Source organism: Eublepharis macularius, chromosome 11, assembly GCF_028583425.1.
Source record: "Eublepharis macularius isolate TG4126 chromosome 11, MPM_Emac_v1.0, whole genome shotgun sequence".
Lineage (NCBI taxonomy): Eukaryota > Metazoa > Chordata > Lepidosauria > Squamata > Eublepharidae > Eublepharis > Eublepharis macularius.
The window spans coordinates 39,350,091-39,371,622 of NC_072800.1; the positions used below are offsets into that span (position 1 = coordinate 39,350,091).

The 21,532-nt window shown below is 40.6% G+C and overlaps 1 protein-coding gene across 1 annotated transcript in view; it reads right to left on the reverse strand.

Annotated features, from left to right (window-relative positions):
- RBMS3 (RNA binding motif single stranded interacting protein 3) overlaps positions 1–21,532 on the reverse strand; it is a 1,028,342-nt gene that overhangs the window by 875,011 nt on the left and 131,799 nt on the right. Inside the window, exon 2 of the mRNA XM_054991036.1 lies at positions 15,758–15,826. The gene's annotated coding sequence lies outside the window, so the exon portion shown is untranslated. The remainder of the gene's footprint in view (positions 1–15,757; positions 15,827–21,532) is intronic.

A 21,532-nucleotide genomic window follows, 5' to 3' on the forward strand; every position in this document is an offset into this window, starting at 1 on the left:
GTTACTGTTATAGGTGCTACTGGACTCTTGCTCTTTTCTACTGCTACAGACAGACTAACATGGCTAACCATCTTGATCTATCACTGTAGAAATGCTCTGCTAGTGCAAGACCCATCTGTAAGAGTGTCAATGCCAGCAGACTCCAGCTATTACCAAAAGTCTTCTTCACCGCTGAGGCTTTCTACCAACAACGATGCATCTATTTATCCAGAACGTTTACTCTCTCCCTTTTTGCAAAAAGCTCATGCAGCCCTGTCTTCCATTCCGTTTTATGCTCAGAAATGCCAGTGAAGAAGAGTGTGACTAGTAGAAGGCCACTCAGCAAGCTTCACTGCCATGATTTGTACCTACGTCTCCGTAGTATAATACTCTAACCATTATACCATGCTGGTTCTCAAAGTATGCAGGGTGACAGTACTGGGTTACACAATCTGACTGTTTGGTGATGATGAAAATCTAGTCAGAGAAAATGTTCAGAACGTATGCAAAGCAACTATGTAACAATCATACTGTACTGCATTTTTCACCCTCTCTTCCTTTAAGGAGCTCAGAGGACGGAGCTAGTAAATCTTGCTTTCAGCAGCATGCAGGACTGCTCTCTGTTTCATGTTGCTTAGTAGCAGGATCCAGTAACCACCTGGTGACTTTTAAGCTGGCAACAATGCTATAGGACTGAGACCTTCAGTCACAGATTGCCAGACACTTTTATTTATGAACTTCAGTTGGTTCATTTGAACCTTGGAAATGTACAATCAGAATATTTACCAAAAAAACCACCTCCATTGTAGTTGTTGTGGACAATGCTTTGCAAATCAACAAATATGAAGCTGCAGAATCCGAACCTTGGTCTATCCAGGTCGGTTTTGTCTACTCTGACTGGCTACAGATCTCCAGGGTCTCAAGCAGAGGTCTTTCACCTCTCCTGCTTCGTGATCTTTTTAAAAGGAGATGCCAGGGATTGAACCTGCAACCTTCTACATGCCAAGCAGATGCTGTGTCACTGAGCCACCACCCCTCCCATACATACACAGTTCTTGGTTAAAAAATGCATAGGTGCATTTTTTAACCATCTGACATTCATTTTTCCTGAATGTCAGACAAAAGCAATTAATCAATAGTCTTTCCACTGACAAGGAAGTCTGCAAAAGCTGAACTTCTCCCTCTTAATCTGGTCTGTAATTCTACATACATTTATGACTTCTTCATAATCCTCCTCATGGTATGAATTTTAACTGCCAGAAGCAGCTAAATTTAAAGCCTTTCTCTTCATTTAGGGTAGAAATCCCTGCTGTTTCAGTTTATGGCTTCTTTGTGCCTTTTATATTTTTCTAGCATGGATATTGTATTTAAAAATAATGGAAACTGATGGCCTTCAGTATAACCAGAAATCAAATAAATGGATGCAGCTGCTTTTATGGAGACCCAATGTTTGTCTATGTAGCCTGGTATTGCCAGTTCTGATTGGCAGTGATTCTCCAGACCCTCGGGCAGGGAGGACCTATGGCTTGGTGATAGCACACGTGCTTTGAATGCAAAAGGTTTCAACTCCCAAATTAATTTCCTGGACTCTCAGCTTAAAGGACCTCAAGGCAGGGACTATCAGGAAAGCCTTATTTGTCTGACACCACTGGAAAGCCAGTGCCAATAAGAATAGAGGACTAGAGGGATCCAATAAAATTATTGGCTCAATGGACTGACATCACTTCCAGATTTTTCCCAGAAGTGATGTCATGTTGATGTGGATGGTGATTTTTTAAAGTTTTTTTCCTTCCTGTGTACAATGGACACTGGGGGTGGGAGATCTTTTGCTACCTGTAGGCATACGGTGGCCCTACCTAGTCCCAAGGAGAATACCGCACAAAATTCCCATTTCACATCTGATTCTAAGGCCACGTATCTTGATGTATTGTCGAAGGCTTTCACGGCCGGAGAACGATGGTTGTTGTGGGTTTTCCGGGCTGTATTGCCATGGTCTTGGCATTGTAGTTCCTGACGTTTCGCCAGCAGCTGTGGCTGGCATCTTCAGAGGTGTAGCACCAAAAGACCAAGATCTCTCAGTGTCCACGTATCTTCATTCAACAAACACATAAATTTCCCCCAAGATCCTTTCACTAGAAATTACCCTGGATTTTTCTGAATGCAAAAGATGCTGTATGCCACTACGCCACATAGCCCTATTTAGTGATATGAATGCTATTAACCCAGTCCTACAACCAGATCACAACGAAGTACCATCTTCTGTGCTGGAATGCTGTTACAAGTTTTCAAGGTGTGCTATGGGAGTGGGGGAGAAGCACAGCAGAAGCCATTTTTGAAAAGCAATGCACACCATCATTTCTCTGTCCACATAGAAAACGTATTCCCCGGTCATACCAATTGTAACATTTACATACTTTGACCAGTATAAGAAGTGGAAGTAAATAGTTCCCTTCTTTTGCATGGAATAACCTATTGTTCAAACGAAGTCTTTATAAATCAGGAGGCATACTCTACAGATGCCAAATCATACCTATTTTCCAGTGATTTGATCGCTTGAAAGGATCAATGCAACAAATTATAAGATATCTTTACAGTGACTATTAGATGAGATATGAAATATGCCTCAATCGGTTCAAAGTGTCTTTATGTACTACTATATTTGGTTTCATTAAGCAACCATTTGCAGTAAGAGTGAGGAGAGCAGAGCTGCTGTGTAGAATGTCTGCCCTTTGTCTATAGCAAGCAATCTATTTTCATTCATTTTCTTTACAGACTTAAATGAGCAGATGTAATTCAGTTTATATAATGCATCACAGCTGCAGTAGGAAAGAATGGAAGAAAGTAATTGTTCCTGAAAGGAAGATACAAATGAATCGAATGCATCGTATTTGTGCAATTCAAGTTGGAATTTCTCTCTGTCAACTTGGACAGAGCATGCATAGCAACAAATCCTTCCTTTTTACAACTGTATTTCAGTAAAGTAAAAGCACAGGTTGGAATGGATGAATAAGTGTTTTTTTATATCCTACCAAGAGAACAGAATCGTAAAAAACTTCCTTGTGTGGTTTTTCTTACTACAGTAAACAGAAGAATGTGCCACCAAGTCACAACCGACTCATGGCAAACCTCATCTGTGGGGTGTTCTAAGTAAGAGACAGTGGTTTGCTGTTGCCTTTCTCTACATAGCAGCCCCAGTCTTCCTCGGTAGTCTCCCATCCAAGTATTGACTGTGGCCAACACTGCTTAGCTCCCAAGCTCTAACAAACCTGGGCTAAGGTGGGCTATTTAAGCTGCCCTATGATAAATAAAACCATGTTAAATTTCTACTCAGATGGTATTAACCAGGAAGCTGTCTAATCTTGTAGGACTTGTCATGCACAGTTCCAGATGTGCTTCTGGTAATGTCTTCCTCAAGTTGGACTAAATGAAGAGATGGACTGAAATGGATAGGATTCCATTTGCCCTAGCTATTAGAAACATCATGCATTGCCATTCTACATCTGCCATTAATATTTAGAGACTATATTATGGACTGACATTTAAGGAGGTTCACTGATGGAAATATCCCTACTTCATATACCCCAAGATGTCTGCAGGAGGCATGGACATATGTCCCACAGGGGCAAAAAAAATCCATATCATAAATTTGCTGATGTCAATCATCAGTCTCACCACAAGTCTCTATTTTGTTTTACCAACAAAATCGATGCAGTGGCACTTAAATGAAACTATTCTATTTGTGTGACTTCTTTCTATTTCATATCTCAACACAGCTCTTGAAATTGTTTGCCTTCTCTTTTCTAAAGATAAATGTGCTTTGCTACACAACCCACTTAGCTTCTTGGGTTTTTTGTTCTGGGCTTTCAGCACTGGGAAGCTTAAGTTAGACAAATTCATATTCTGGCTTTTGTAATCAATGAACACTAATAACACATTTGTAGTAGTGATCACCAGTTTTCATATATACTACAGAAAGAAAGGAAGATGAACACGTGCAAGAGTAATGTCTATACTAGCATCTACTTTATTGTCTATTTAAGGTTTACCCAGCCTTCTAACTGAAGAGTTCTTTTTTTTAGTGATTTTTTTTTGTGGCCTGTTGCTCGCCTGTAGGCTATCTGAACAGTCATATTTTATACTGCTGAATATTGTTTTTAATGCTGCTTTTATGTCCCTAAAAGACCGTTTGATAACTTCTATGTCAGTTTTTATGATTTTATTGCTCTATTGTTTTGCCCTTGTGAGCTACCTCTATGAGATCTCTGAAGATGTAGGATGATAATAATAGTAATACTATCTGATTAATAGCAAAGTTGGTGCTATCTTTTCTGACTACAACAGTCATCTACTTGGGAGAGACAACAGACTCTCTTTCAAATATGTTGGGAGGAGCTGTAAGCACAGAGTCAGTTTCAATGTTATTGTCAAGAAACTGGCTTGTCCCCAACTGTTTCTTGGTTCAGTTCAGACTTTGGGTCTGATAGAAGCTTGTAAAGTCATCATGACTCTGCAGTTTCAGCTTTGGGACTGAACTATGCAAGTGCAATGATGTCATAGCTTTAAGGTCTTGCATCTACATGGCATCATTCTAGCAAAGGACCTCGGGTGAGAGTACATGCACTGTCCTTGATTGGCTAATTGGGATCAGGCCAGTTGTAACAGTTTTGGATAAAACAAGAGTCCTTATTCTAGCCCTAGAGCTCTTTGGACTCCTATTGCTTTTGGATTCTGTATGGTTGATGGAGGATTTTGGACTCCTGGTATTGTGCTCTGGATCTGCTCATCTGGATTGGTACCAGTGCAGGATTTGTGTCTCTGGATTTTGGAGACTTTGGAACCAGACTCTTTTGGTTTAGCTTGAAAGGTAACCTTGGGCTGGGAGACCGAAAGTCTGTTTAAGTGTGCTAGACTAGCCAGTTTTGTTGTTTTCCTTTCTCTGAACAATTCTGCCTGTATTTTTTCTTTGCACTTCTGTTAATAAACTCTTTGGAGTATAACTCTGTGTTTCTTGGGAATTTGCAAGCTTCTATCTGAATCCAGCACTTTGGCCAATTTTGCTCATAGCTACCCAAACAGTTGTTTGTTGGAACTCAATCTGCAAGGTCAACCTTGCAGGGTTGACTTCCTGCTTAAAACCTGGTAGGGCTGGGAACCTGCCTCTCTGTTCCACAGCTGAAGGTTTAGTCAAGGGAGGCTGGTGGCAGATCATTTCCCTGGAAGTGAGGATTCACTCCTCATTTTCAGTGTTTTGCTCTTGACTTCCCACTCAGGGCGGCTTGTAGATACAGACATCTGGGACATTTGTAACTGGCAATGCATTGTAATAGTAATTACTGCTAGTTTCCAATCTAATGACAAGAAGCATAGCCACAACCTCAGGAGCATGTGTCCATTCATCTCTCTAGATTGGGTTATAGTCATACAAAAAACCTTTTATATACTATAGGATGGTTCCATACTAGCTTTAGAAACTGTCGTCAACTATCATAAAATATTATAGACAGCATCAAAGTGACATCCTTCACACATTTTAACATCCTCTGACTGTAATGTATCTTTCCTTCTGAATACCCAATCATGCCGCTAGCATAGTCTGCATTCAGCACTGAAATAATAGAGAATAATTGAATAGATTAAAAATAGGGTTAGATAAACCTTCATTCTGATCTCTACTTATTATACTGTTTTTGTATCAATTATTCCAGTTCTCATCCTCCCCATTATCCAGTGCAAAATTTTGTGAACTTTTTGTGACTGAGGTCACACACAATACACAATTTGATATATTATCTTGTATACATTCAGTATCCAAATTACTGTAGTACTTCTGTGATGGTAATGCAAGTTTGAATAAATATCTAAAATTCAAGATGCACCTACACATAGTGGATGAAATGAATATGTATGCAGTTTTCTTTTGAAACATGGGCAGTTCAAATTGGAATGATGTGTTCCTGGCAGAATTCCTATTGGAGGAATTTGGAAGGGTCTTTATGTGAAAACACATTAGCAAGGCTAGAAAGTTCACACTTAGTCATCTTCAGAGAAAAGTCTTTCACCAATAGCAACAAAGAGTCTTTTGGTACTGGAAAACACTATTAATGTGGCATGAGCTAGAGCCCACTTCATCAAGTGCATAAAGTGTGTACATGAGCATGTTTCATTTTTCAGTATGATAACTAAACCTTCCTAGTAGCTTGTTGTATGTTTCCATATACTCATGTTCAGATTATTAGAAAAATTAAATAAACCATTATTATAGTTATTGTTTTCATTTATATACCACTTTTTGACAATTTGGTTCACAAAGCAGCTTAAAATGAAAAAGAATACATAGCTGATACTGCAAAATAAAATTAAGAGCAGTGAGAAAATACAGCAGGAGACAATCACACAATAAAAACTTGAAAAGTCTATGAAGAGTATTTTAGTCTAAAGAAGTCAAAAGATATAGATCTGTTGGGTTTTTTTCAAGAAGGAATTTTGTAAGGCGGAAGCCAACGAGGTACCCCAAATGGACTGGATAAGGGACAATGAATAGAAATTCAGACCAGACAAGACCATGTCTCTGACAGTTATTCATGTAGCTGGACTGAGGGTTCAACCTATTCCAGAGAGAATCCCATTAAGGATCAGTTATGCACCTTACAATGTCATTTTAAGCACAGTTATACCCTACCAAATTAACTGAAGTTAGCCAACAGCTCTCCACCACAAAAAGTGCCTTTAAATCAGCCTGGGATGGTTTGCTAGCAGCAGCTATTCCCACAAAAGCATGGTTTAGCCCAAGTCATCCATGTCTTGTCATATGCACATCCGTTCAATGAACTCTTTCTGCCTTTAGAGACTGTTCAGAAACTATAGTTGGTTCAGAATACATCAGTTAGATCACTGACTAGCAAGGACAGAAGGGAACACATTTCACTATTAAATTAAAGAATGAATGTAAAGACCTAAATAGTCTGGGACTAAAATATCTGAAAGTCCATCTGTTTCCATACAAACTTGCCTAGCTGAAGATCTTATTTTAACGCCCTGCTTGGTGAGCTCCCAAAATGCTCTGATTCTGGTAGGTGGCTATCAGTGCAGTCTCTGTTTTGGCACTCATTTATGGAACTTCATTCCCACACTTGATGCTTACTTGCTTGAGTTTTAGGAAACATGCCTTTGCTTTGTAAATTTTTACCTCAGTTATCTTATTTTTATTGGAGAATATATATGTTGTTGTTGCTGCTGTTGTTGTTTTAAAGTTGCGTGAGCCACCCAGAAACCCTCAATGGTTAGCAGCTAAGATGATGGTGATCATAATGATAACAACAATCGTTCTGAGAGTGGGCAATCTTGACTCCTGCAGCGGCTGCCACTGCAGGGCCTTGTTGCTTGGTCTCTCTTCTTTTTTTATTAAAAGTTTTATATAATTGAAAAACAAACCTAAAAAACAACAATTACACATATACTAATAAAACAAACAAAAACAACTAATCAATGTACAAAAACATACATAATACAGAAAAAACAACAAAAACAATCTCAACTAATAGGTGACTGATTTTCTCCAAAAGAAATATTCCTATCATGTTAAATCTACACTTTCTCTAAGTAATGATTACAGCTCTCTTTTTTCTAATGTCAAAATCCCTTAATCCATAAATTCATAAATCATCAAATCGTTATCTATTTCATATAAATAGTCTATGAAGGGTTTCCATTCATTAACAAATGAACTTATTGACTTTTTTGATCTCTCTTCTTAGCAGAATTCATAAGACAGAAATATTCTAGATGCATGCCATTTAGAACTTAAATGATCAAAACAGCTCCTTTGAATTTCCCCCAGAAACAAACTGAAAAGCAGCAGAACACTTAAAAATTGATGTCATGTGTTCCATATATGGGGATCTGGATAGCAGCCATGCAACAACATCCTGAACAGTTGAAGTTTCTGAACTGTCTTCAAGGGTAGAAGCTCCATGTTGATTGCATTACGAGAGTTTAGCTGAGACGGTACCAGGACATGCTGTATGTTAACAAAATCCATTTGCTACTACGCAGGATTAATTAATTAGTCATTCATTCTTCATTTATTTAGACACATACACCCTGTTTTTCTCCCCAGTTGGGACCCAAAGCAGCTTACAACACTGTTTTCCCCCTTCTCGTTTTTATCAACAACCAACCTCTGTTTTTGAATCATAGTCGATAATGTGCAAATGAAGCCATTTCAACAAGAATTGTATCAGTATATCCATTCTTTTCATTTTCACCATCAACAACTTAATGTGGAACAGGCAATGCAATCCAGGCACTTTGGAAAATAAACAAATTCTAGCCAGATTCCTCGATATCATTTGTTAATGCCTAGCAGCTATTTATTCCACAGAAAGACACTCAGATCAATTCCAAACATGTTTACCCAAAAAAAGAAGTCTTGATGAGTTCAACAGAATTTAAATTCCCATTAAATATGTTTTTCATAGAACCAACGTGTGTGGGTGAGATGGGACTGAACCCCTTGCTCAAATCACCTGGAACAATTATAGCAGGATTTTATGCTTTGTTTTGCAGTGTACCTAATCTTTGCTTAAAGCATGCGGAATGTTGAAGGGAGAAGTTTATCAGGGATCGAGAAACAGGTGTATGTGTGGTTCTGTAACTGGCATGGTGGTTAAATTTTGGATGCTTCCAATATAAAGAATATAATCATCTGTGTGTGTGTGTGTGTGTACATATATATATGCATATACACATACACATACACATACACACACACACACACACACACACACACACACAGGGGTGTGCAATTCGGGTATATGATACCCGAAAAAAACCTGAAACAACCTGTTTTGGGTTGTTTCGGGTTTTCCCGAAACGTTTCAGAAAACCTGAAACGTTTCGGGTAATCTGAAACAGCGATTTCTGAAACGTTTCGGTATTTCAGCTTGTTTTAGTAATGCATTTCAATGGGAAAAAGCCTCCCCCAGGCTTCCCGGAAGCCTGGGGGAGGCATTTTCCCACCAAATCAAGCCAAACTTGGTGGGGACCTTCCTCTAACTCCCCACCAACAACACCCCAAGTTTCAGAAAGATTGGACTTTGGGAGGCCAAGTTATGGCCCCCCAAAACAGGTCCCCCTATCCTCGCCTAAAAGGGAAAGGTTTTTGCTTGCTGCTGCTGATCTCTTACGTTGTGGATGCTGCTGCTGATCTCCATGTTTCCTATGGGGGAAAAATGAAGAGGCAGGCTTGTCTTTCTGGGGGGGGGCATTTTGCATGCAAAATGCCCCCAACCCTCAGGGGCCCTTCTCCTACCTTTCCTCCCACCCCCCACCAAGGCTCAGCCCCAAGGCTCAGCCTGCTCCCACTTGGGGGGGGGGCGCATTTCATGGCCTCCCAAAGTAGGTGCTCTCAGCCCCCAAAGTCCACCCCCTACAGCCCCACACATACCCAATTCTCCCCCAGCTGCCACACACAGATCCAAATCCCCACAGTAGCTCCTCACAGGCCCAAATCCAGCCCCAGAAGCCCCACACAATCTCAGGAACAGGCTGGCCAGCCTTCTCCCTTTGTTTCCTATGCTGTGAACTATAACACTCTGTTTTCCAGAGCAAATGTGCACAGCCCAGGGATGCCACAATGGTGGACACACTTCTGAGTGCCAGCTTGTCCCTGTGAAAGAGCACCTGAACCACAGACACCCTCCCTCAAATTCCCCCACCACCTACAGAGATGGCTGGCCAGCCAGCCCCATTGTTCTCTATGATGGGAACCAACTGGACAACAAAGAATAAAACACGAACAACACAAAGTTTTTAAAAAAACATTTCTCACTTTCAAAGTACAAGTAGGCAAAGCATTATGACACATTCACCAGCAGTCCCCCGCACAGAAAAATAACACGACTCACTTAAGATCAGAGAATCACAAAAACACAATTCCTTTCAAAAACACTTTATTTCTTGAACAGCTTTACGTTACACAGCAGGGGGGCACACCAAAGGGCACTCCAGCATTCTACCTCACAAAAATAACACAACTCACTTAACATCAGAAAATCACAAAAACACAATTCCTGTCAAAAACACTTTATTTCTTGAACAGCTTTAGGTTACACAGCAGGGGGGCACACCAAAGGGCATGGCAGCAGTATCTTACACAAAAATAACACAACTCACTTCACATTAAAGAATCACCCCAAAAATTGCTGTCAAAAGCACTTTATTTCTTTAACTGCTTTAGGTTACACAGTAGGAAGGCACAACAGGGCGTAAAAGCAGTCTACTACACAAAAATAACACAACTCACTTCACATCAGAGAATCACTCAAACACAATTGCTGTCAAAAAAGGTGAAGTGGGCTGTATTATTTTGTGTAGTACGCTGCTTTCATGCCCTGTTGTGCCCTCCTACTGTGCAACCTAAAACAGTTAAAGAAATAAAGTGTTTTTGAAAGCAAGTGTGTTTTCGGGTGATTCTTTAATGTGAAGTGAGTTGTGTTATTTTTGTGTAAGATACTTCTGGCATACCCTTTGGTGTGCCCCCCTGCTGTGTAACCTAAAGCTGTTCAAGAAGTAAAGTGTTTTTGACAGGAATTGTGTTTTTGTGATTCTCTGATGTTAAGTGAGTCATGTTATTTTTTCTGTGTGGGGGACTGTTGGTGTAATGTGTCATAATGCATTGCCTACTTGTACTTCGAAAGTGAGAAAATATTTTTTTTTAATTTATTTTGTGTTGTTCGTGTTTTATTCTTTGATGTGCAGTTGGTTCCCATCATAGGAAACAGTGCGGCAGGCTGGCCAGGCTTCTCTGTAGGTGGTGGGGGTGGTTGTCTGTGTGTCAGGTCAGGTGCTCTTTCCCAGGGACAAGTTGGCACTCAGAAGTTTGCCCACCATTGTGGCACTCCTGGGCTGTGCAGAATTGCCCTGAGAGAGTTTAGAAGTTCCCAGCATAGGGAACAAAGGGGGAGGGCTGGCCTGTTCCTGGGGTTATGGGTGTGGGGCTTCTGGGGGTGGATTTGGGTCTGTGAGGGGCTAATGTGGGGAATTGGGATTTGAGTCTGTGTGTGGCTGCTGGGGGGAATTGGGTTTGTGTGGGGCTGTGGGGGTGGACTTTGGGGGCTGAGAACACCTACTTGGGGAGGCCATGAAATGCCCCCCCAAGTGGCAGCAGGCTGAGCCTTGGTGGGGAGTGGGAGTAGAGGTGGGAGAAGGGCCCCAGACGGTTGGGGGGCATTTTGCATGCAAAATGCCACCCCTGGCAAGACAAGCCTCCCCCAGGTGGAATTGGTGGAGAAAAGACCACCTACTTGGGGAGGCCATGAAATGCCCCCCCCCAAGTGGGAGCAGGCTGAGCCTTGGTGGGGGTGGGAGGAAAGGTGGGAGAAGGGCCTCTGAGGGTTGGGGGGCATTTTGCATGCAAAATGCCACCCCTGGCAAGACAAGCCTGCCTCTTCATTTTTTCCCCATAGGAAATAATGAAGAAGATTAGCAGCAGCAAGCTAAAAATACGTTCACGTTTCCGTTTTTTAGGCGAGGATAGGGGGACCTGGTTTGGGGGCCATAACATGGCCCCCCAAAGTCCAATAGGTCTGAAACTTGGGGGGTTGTTAGAGAGGAGTTAGAGGAAGGTCCCCACCAATTTTGGCTTGATTCGGTGGGAAAATGCGTCCGGGAAGACGGAGGCATTTTCCCATTGAAAAGAAACCCGAAACAACCCGAAACAACCGGAAACGATACCCGAACCGCTAAACTCGAAATGGCTTGCCGTTTCGGATTTAGTGGTTGCTGAAACAGATTCTTGTTTCGGGTATACCCAAAACGAGAATCCCGAAACAGTGTGCCTTTGCACACCCCTATACATACATACATACATACACATACACATATATATATACATACATACATATATACATATATATATATATATACACACACACACATACATATATATATATAAAAAAATCTAAGGAGGAAAGAACAATAAGCTGTGTGGGGGATAAAGATCTTCCTTGCAAGCAGTTTGTTCAGTGGAATAATTGTGTATGTTTTTATAATTGTACCGCAGTTCATACGATCCACTGGAACGAAGTATCCTATTCCTCTAGACCCACGGAGACCTTCAAATGATCTAAGACACCCTCTACCCACCTAAAATATATTTGGAAAATGTAAAAGAAAACTTAGCAAAAGCCGGAGCAAGGCAGTTTAATTTTCATCATCCTTTCCATGCACCAAGGTCATGCTTGTGTAGTTCTATTTGATTTTTCTATGGATTCCTTGAAAGATGTATATGAAAAAGGCTTCATTGAGTTCCCAGCATGAAGCAAGCAAAATGCAGACAATATGAATTGGCACCGTGATCCTGTTTGTTCTTGGAAAACTATTTTCTAAATGGGTAAGTAAACAACAAAGACCCTTCCAGGATACCACACAGAAGTCAATCTAAGATCCAAGGTATGTTTTGCAAAGACCTCGTGGGAAAACAAACCTGTGCTTTGAAATTTCTTGGCTAGCTGTAATTTTTTGCTTTGGTTTTATCCCTCTCCCTAGCTGCTATTGGCATTTTAATATCCTCCAGATATCTATATGCTCATTTGGAAAAAAAACCCTGAAGACAAAGGTTTATTGTGAGGAGATAAAAAAGGAAAAAAGATTATAGAGCAAATGACAAAAAGGAGGAGAAAGATTACAATATATGTGGTATAATATTATAAGTGGAGATGCAGTACCACAGCACATATTAGTATAATAGGACAAATCTTTTCCAACAGATGCAAAATGGCTCAGATTTACTTTCAAACAACATTCCTGCTAGTTAATCTCTCAACCTCATTCATCCACTAACGGGATTCTAATGTTACAAAACAATAATCTCAGATACAGTCTTATCTTCTTCTCCCAGGAAAAGGAACCATGTATTAACAATAGATGGCAAAGAGGGTTTCATAGGGTGTGTTAAAGGTGCATTCTTTTAATTTTGTAGTGTATCTGCTATTAACAAGAGGAAATGTGGTGCGTGCATACACTTAGAGAACAATACGCCATTACATTTTTTTTGCCTCAAGCATATCAGTAGGAATCTATTGACAACTTAAGAACACATCCAAATTCCATTAGAAAGCACAGCATATTCCTTCTTGAAATTATGCAGTCAAGGATGGCAATTGCTGCATTTAATGCATCACAAGAAGGAGTTTTAACAAATGTCTTCCAAAGTGTAACAAAACCTTGTTAAAGTTTACCCAGGTATACCCTGAGTCTGCAGGGGCAAATGATTGTGGGGGAAAGGTATATCCTGAGTCTGCAGGGGCAAATTATTGTGGGGAAAAGGGTATAGATAGACCATTCTTCTTCAGCATGGTTCTCTATATATTCTGTTGACCCACAGTGGAAAGGAAGATGGAGAAAGGATACTGAGGTTTTTTGGACTGAGAATAATTCTCTGCCCTCAAGGACTCCCCACTCCCCCCCCCCACACACACACACAAACACTATATAAAAGTAAAGTCTTCGCTTACATTCTTGGCAAGGTGGTAAATGCTGCCATGCCACCTGGGCACCAGCCAAAGAGCCAGTGACCAGTCTTGTTCCATTAGCTATTCCCCCCCCCCCCCCGCATAAGCACTCTATTTACTTCATCTAAAAGTAAAAGAAGAAAGTAAACACTTTTACACACATGCACACAGATGGGCACGATGAAAGAAGGATCAGATCTTTCTCCTCATGTAAAAGCAGCCCCAGGAGAATCAGATTATTAGACATGTGCAAAGCTGAAGCAGGGCTGAGAATTGATGTATACATTTGACAAAAACAGAGCATATGGGAGAAAGAAGGTAAAACCTTCACCCTCCTGAGCCTTTCTCGCTGTGTGAATCATTTACTTTCCACCAGCATCTCCTCTAGGGACAGTGGGAGGTAAATTAATTTAGGCAGGGAATAGAAGAAAATGAAATGAAAGAAAGCAGTACACAGTTTGTGTGCGTGTGTGCGTATGTGCAGGGTTTAGCATCTCTCACAATTTCTGTTTTAAAACATATCTTCTTTTTCCCACCCACATTATGATCCCTGCCAAAGGAAAGGACAGAGGGAAAAACAAAGCCCCCTTTGTTGGGAGGGGGGAAGTGAGCTATAAGGATTTCAAGATAAATAATAGAGAGAGCAATCCTAAGCAGATCTACTCAGACTCCTACTCAGGTTTATTCACTGGGACTTAATCCCCAGGAAAGTGTTCTTAAGATGGCAGAGTAAATGAGTTCTCATCCCATGCTTCCATATGCCCACTCTACAAGGAGGAATATTAATAACCTGTAAGACAGGGAGGCTTTCTCTTCTCTGACTGAAAGAGATATCTACATAGGGTAGTCAGGTGCTTGCTGAGGCCCATCTTCCAATATTTGCCCCTGTACTTGCAAGGAGTAGGAAGAAAATGGAGCAGGAGCAAGGACAACGCCACTGTCTCTTTGATGTAACTTCCAGCTGATAATCAGGAAGTGATATCACTGACACCACCACCCCATAACCCTTTAGAAACTGACTCGATCTCTATGGTATTTACCATCAAGTTTGGGGGGGGGGGAATTCCTAGAAGGTTATCATGTCACTGCCAGATCTTCAGCCGAAAGGGATGTCAAAGTGTCAGTGACGCTTTCTTCTCTCAGACCCTTCTCCCAAACAGCTCCCAAGGAGTGCAGGCACAGACCTGGCACCCCTAGTTGTAATTGTGAAAACATATACCCAGAGATGTAAAGAATAAGAATTCCCCAGCTTTTAGTGGACACAAGGGCACCTTTGCCACAATCTCTAAATTGCAGAATTGTGGAAGTGTGTAACCATGGTATTTTCTCTTGATGTCAGCAGCATTTGTGGACACTGGCGAGAAAAATCAATTTAAAAAATGCAGACTTGGTCAGACTTCTCATAAGGTTCAATCCACTGAGCAGTTTTGGAGTGAGGACCCTGTTACCATTGAAAAATCCAACATAATAGGATTTCACAATCACCCCAATTGAAACCTATAGAGGAAAAAAAAACAGAAGGAATAACTAATGCTAATAGTGTATAATTAATTGAATTGCTTATAGCTAATTAGCAATGTAATGAAAATGAATAAAGTTTTTTTTATGTAAAGAGAACAAGCTGGATATTAAACCAAAAAATTTGCAGTATACCCTAGAAATAAACAGAACTTAAGTCATTTGAAAGTAACTGATTCCAGTTATTTCCGTTGTCCTTAATTACTGGTAATTTGATCTGGGCTAGAGCAACTGCCATCAAAGTCAGCACAAAACAGTCCAAAACAATACAAGTGAACCACAAAGAAGAATTAATATAGTAGTGTCCTGAGGGAGCACACAGAAATGAGGGGGGAAACCCCAAAGACAAATAAAAGGTGGGCAAAAGTTACTGCTATTTTCTATAAAAACCAGTTTTATATCTTTTTATTTGACAGCAAACAAAAGTTTTCTGAAGCTTTTTGAGTCTCCTCCATTCCTTGCCTGATGCATGCCAGAGATAACGGGCCCAGTCTAGTTTTCTGGCAATCAGGTATAGCCCTGGAGGCTGCTCAACTCCTCCTCTATTGAATCCTCTCTTTTTTGGCCCAAGCCAGTATAGAAGTCTGTGATGCCCCGACCCCTGCAGTGAGCCATTGCACATGAAAAGAAGGAGCCGGCGATTTCAAGTGCTACCATGTGATGTCTTTTTTTCATCTGCACTGGCCCTCAAGCACCATTTCTCTATTTATTTCTTGGGCCTGCTGGTTTATTTGCAAAGATTGCATTACCTGATGTGGCTGTGAACTCGACCATCTGCTGTATGAAGGTGCACCTGAAGTCTTGCTGACTGCAGACTTCTGAAAAACAACAACAGCAATACTATCAATCCATAATAAAAAGAACTCATTCATTTCAGTAGAGAAAGGAGAGGGCTCCATGATGAGGGTTTTTTTAGTAAACTGTATCAGAATACACAAATGGATCAAGCTATCATGTTTGTGAAGAGATGGAGGTCATGTAAGACCCAAGTGCATCTCAGGAAAACTATTTCCTTGACTCATCTCACTGGCAGTGAAGAATGAGGAATGGACAGTGCAGCTGATGCGAAGGAGGGTGGTAGGGCAGGGAACAGACACCCAGATTCCCACAGTAGATCTAAATGACTATAATATCTATCTATCTATCTATCTATCTATCTATCTATCTATCTATCTATCTATCTATCTATCTATCTATCTATCTATCTATCTATCTATCGTCCACCTTTCTCACTGAGACTCAAGGTGGATTACATAGAGTGAGATCAGTACAATCAGTAGCAAGGACAAGGGTAGGCATTTCCATAAAACAATATCATAGGGTAGATGAATACAAGTTTACAGAGGCATAGCATTAGCAAGAATCCAATACAGGGTTGAAGGATTGCTGAAACAGAACATAATCAATTCTAGGGTTGACATTAGACAACATGAAGCACAAGCAGTATATAGGAGTACATATTCAAAGCAACAGATAATATGTAAAGCAACATAATGGTGGAGCCCATGGTTCCCAACTCATTGGCGAAACATCCGAGACCCCCTCCCTAGAATACCGCCCTCCGATTAGCAAAACATCCAAGACCCCCTCCCTACAATAACGCCCTCTCACCTGAGTAAAAAAGTCATTTTGAATAATTGAATAATTCAATGCTGTTCTAAGTAGAAATTATGGTTTGTTAAAATCATGAACCAGTCACACATTCTTGCTTTCTCTGCCTCCCGATTTCAAGTCCATGCTTGGAAATCTCAGGCTATGGTTCTGTTGGGTGGGAGAAGGGGAGCTTTGGACATAGCTGCTAGGGATGGTATTTACAGCCCTACCCATGTAAGCCAGGAAAAAAAGACAAAAACTTGCTTATTGGTCTACATATTGCAGGATGTGTTGGTTACTCAATATGTGTAAACCAGAGGCAGACATGGTGCTGAAGTCTTGTTTCATTAGGTCTGGGACACACAAGAAGGTGATGTGGAGGCAAAAGTCATAATTCTTCCTAACTGGTCTTTTAACACTACAAACTGCAGATCATCGGCATAATGTCATCATAAAAGGCAATAATCGGAATCCTAATCCTCCTAAAACCACTGACTTCAATAGACTTGAAATGATGTAATTCGGGTAACAGTACAATCCAAAACAATTACATGAATTCACAGCTTCCTGCCTTCTTTTCTAATATGTAAAATAGAGACGATATACCTGATTCCATTTTATACTAAGGCTCCTTTATATACAGTCTTTTGCAAGCTCTAAAGCCCTTGAAGCCACCATTAGTGTAAAATACTGCTATATTACAAAATTATTAATATGGCAACTGCCTCCCTTTAATCCAAATTACTTTAATTAAAAAGATAAAAATTTTAAAAGCTCCAGACAGTTCCTTATTAATGAAATCATCGGAATACAAAAGGATCTTTAAATAGTGAGTGGGACTGTAGAGAACAGGAGATTTCTTCTCAGATTGTTTTAAGGAAGTATGCAACGTGTGGAAATATTTAACTTGCAGCTTTGCTGGGGGTGGGACAGGCACAGGGTATTTAGAAGCAAAGAATCTGAAGAACTTCATGAGAAATCACAGCACCTGACCAATGCAAAAGATTTTTTTTAAAACGGCTCCATACACATCAATAGCATTTTATCTTTATTCAGTGTGGTTTTTAGCACCACCGAGCACAACTTGTGCAACTGCTGATGAAGAATGGGGTAGAAAGTAAAGAGAAAATGTTTGCTCCCACTGGCATAATACTGCAACTCTGGCTCACCCAACAAAGCTGATGAGCAGTATATTCAGGACAGACTTTTCTACACAGTACTTAGGGAATACAGTAACACCAAGTGATGGTGACTTATTCTTTAAGATCACAATCTTTAAAAACACTTTCCTAGGATTAAATAAAATAATCAGACCTGTTTAGGCTTGCTTTGTGAATGTCTTTAAAAGGAATCAGCCAGATTCATGGAGAATAGGTCTATCAATGCCTGTAATGCATAAATAACTAAATGAAACCTCTATGTTCAAGAATAGTGCCAGCTGCTAAGGTGGGTTCTGTGGTATCCATCTCTACTTGTGAGATTCCATGAGGTGTATGTTTTTCGCTGCAAGAAGCAGCCTAGACTAGATGGACCATTGGTCTGATCCAGCAAGGTTCTTATGTTCTTAGAGAGGCTCTCAGATTTGCGGCTAGAGGAATGCAAATATGTGTAAGTGATAAGATTTAGTTTGCTCCTAGAATTACTACTATTCTTGGAGATTTAGATGTTTATATAATTCTATGAACAAACAGAAACAAAGATATTCTGCACTTTCTAAAATGCTTTGGCTGCAATGGTTATCATTGGTCAGTATTCTGTTCAACACTGTAGAAGATCAATGACCGGTTGCTACTGATTCTTCATATCAGAGTGCTTGGATTTAAATTGAAAAAAATTGCCATCATTTGTGACAGGTGATTCAGAACAGTCACTTTCAACATGACAAGTTCATCTTAATTCCTTGATGATATCACCGGAGGTTTGTGAATTCTTTCGCATTCAGAGCCAAACTAATCACAACCTTCTTAAACTATGATATACAAACTATTAAACTATTACAAACGTATTCAACTATGATCTACAAACATATGCCATTTGTGGCATGCTTTCCTATCAGTGTAACATTTCACAGTTTTGCTCCTATATGAAGCAAGACACTGGCAATGGTTTAGAAAGAGACAGGCTTTCCTGGGAAAGAATGGATAGTGGCTTAAAATGCTTCCCTTGCCAAGACCAAGAGGACTTGGGTAGCCATCAGTGACAAGACCAAATGGTACAAACCAACTATTTTTTAGCACAGTTTTTGGCCTGGCATCTTCAAAAGTTTTGTAGGCACAGGTAACCCTGTTCTCTTTTCCTTTCAGTTGGTTTGTTCCTAAACCAAGGACAAGAAAAAATATTGTAAGGTGGACCAATTAACCCCTTTGGGATGGTTTACAGAGTTGATTTCTTAACTATAGGAGGCAATTCCAATTAAGGTTTGAAAACTAATGGAAAGAAAACAAGCTGCATACACGTAATGCCAAGAAAAATGCTCCAAAATCAGACTTGAATGTAGTATCAGACAGACGTATATGCAAGAAACTTGTCAGTCGCACATAAAATATTGAGGAATTGTAAAATAGGAGGTTGCTATACTTTACAATACTGACAGAGATAACTTTTGTTTTTACAGGAATCACTGTTAAAGCTGGGTGAGGTAAGAACAAAGAAGATAGTAACCGGAGGTGTCAAACACATAAAATAAATCTCTCTAGACCAGGGGGAATGAGTTTTCATGGCATAAGTACAATGAATGGAAGCTTTTATTGTGGTGCAAGAATCCCATTGGGCACTCTAAATATATCCTTGTTTTGTCAACGGCAAATAACTATTGACAAATTCAAATCTTTGTTGGTAGGAGTTTAGCAAAAAATCATCAGAAGAAGTCTTAATAACCAGCACATCCTACAGTTTATAGAACATTTTTGTAACAGTATGCTTACATTTTGTACCATTTTGCTTACCAATTTTATTCAGATAGCTGAATAATTTAAAAGGTTGTGCAGGAATATGCTGTGGTCAAAGTAACACCCTTTGATTGAATAGAGAAGACTTTATTCAAATAAAAAATAAAAATGATCAGTTAGGGTTAGCATGGACATAGATTTTTAAATGGATAGAGCTCCATAATTATCACATTTACAGATTAGCTCTAAGGATATTTTTCTTGATAAAGCAACTGAAGTAATGATCTTCCATGGAACATGTTTTCAGTTAAGAAATCATAGGGACTTTCATCTTGACTCGGTACATTTTTGTAGTATTTAGCTGCACATCAAAATATTTCTCCAATTATACCATCCTGACTTTCTCCAAGGAGGTCAGGATGGTATAATTAGTCTCCTCCGTCTTTTATTATCATAGCAATGCTATGAGGTAGGGTAGACTGAGAGGACAAGACTCTACCAAGGTCACCCAGTGAATTTCATGGTTGAAGAGGAATTTGAACATGTCTCCCTAGGTTTAAACTGACACTCCAACCAATACACAACACTATATCACTCCAGTCAAGCTCTACACTCTCACACTGCCACATTGACTTTTGCCAACCAGTGACTGAATGCCAGCCTAGAACTGAGCCGTGATAAAGAAAGGATATAAGGAAAGCCATTTTTTTATTTACAAAACTTTATATCTCATCAGGGCCACCATGGAGGCTAACCGGTTCAAAACATTCATAATAAAAATACATATCAACCATTAAAACCAAACAAAAGCACATCATTGAAATAATTAAAATGCAAGCTAAACTACACATATGAAAACATAAAAACAACAATTAAAACACAATGCAGGAAGGCAAGATCACTGAGGGAAAGCCAAACAAAATAAGAAGTCTTCACCTGCTGGCGGATGATGGCAACAGAAGGGGACAGTTCCAGAGAAGGCCCTCTCCTAGTTGCCATCTGCCTAGTCTGAGAAGGAAACAGCACCTGAAGTAGGGCCTGCAAAGATGGCTGTAGTGATCATGGAGGCTCATAAGGAACTAGGAGGTCCTTCAGATATGCTGGCCTCAAGCCATATAGGTAAGGTTACCATCCTCAAGGTGGGGCCTGGAGATCTCCTGGAATAACAACTGATCTCCAGACTACAGAGATCAGTTACCCCTGGAGAAAATGGCTGCTTTGGAGGGTGGACTCTACAGCTGAGGTCCCTGCTGAGGTCCCTCCCCTCCACAAACACCATCCTCCCCAGCCTCCACCCCCAATGACCAGGAATTTCCTAACCTGGAGCTGGTTTTAAAGGTAAACATCAGCATCTTAAATTATACCCAGAAACAAACTGATGCCAGCGTAGATGGGCCAAGACCAGAGTGACCCATATGACACATTTCAATCAACAACTTGGCTGTGGCTTTCTGCACCAACTGAATTTTCTCTATATTTTTCAAGGGTGTCCCTATGTGGTGTGCATTGCAGTAACCTAATCTAGATGTAATCATGCACCACTGTGGCCAGATCTTGTATGCCCAGGAAAGGCCACTGGTGGCTAATCAATCAAAGCTGATAAAAGGCACTCCTTGCTATAGCTGTCACCTGCTTATCCAGCTGTAGGCCTGGGTTCAAAAGCACCCCAAATTATGGACTGTTCCTTCAACAGGAGTGCAATCTCATCCAGAACCAGTGAGCTTCTAAGACCCAGGTCAGACCTTCTGTTCACCAATAGCACTTCCATCTAGGGTTGCCAGGTCCCTCTGTCCTCCCGGTGGGAGGATTAGGACCTGGCACTTACCTTTCCCCTGCTCCGTGTTGACCTCTTGGAGCTGGCAGGATGACGTCACTTCCAGAAGTGACATCATCACGCTAGCTGTGCGGCGCCGTCACTTCGGGAAGTGGTGGCAGCAGTGGAAGCTGCATGGGTGAAAGGGTGTTCCCTGCGCTCCCGAGGGGCTGAATTGTCCGCTGCAGGTCCCGATTCTACCTGAAACGGGCCTGCTTTGGGGTGCAATT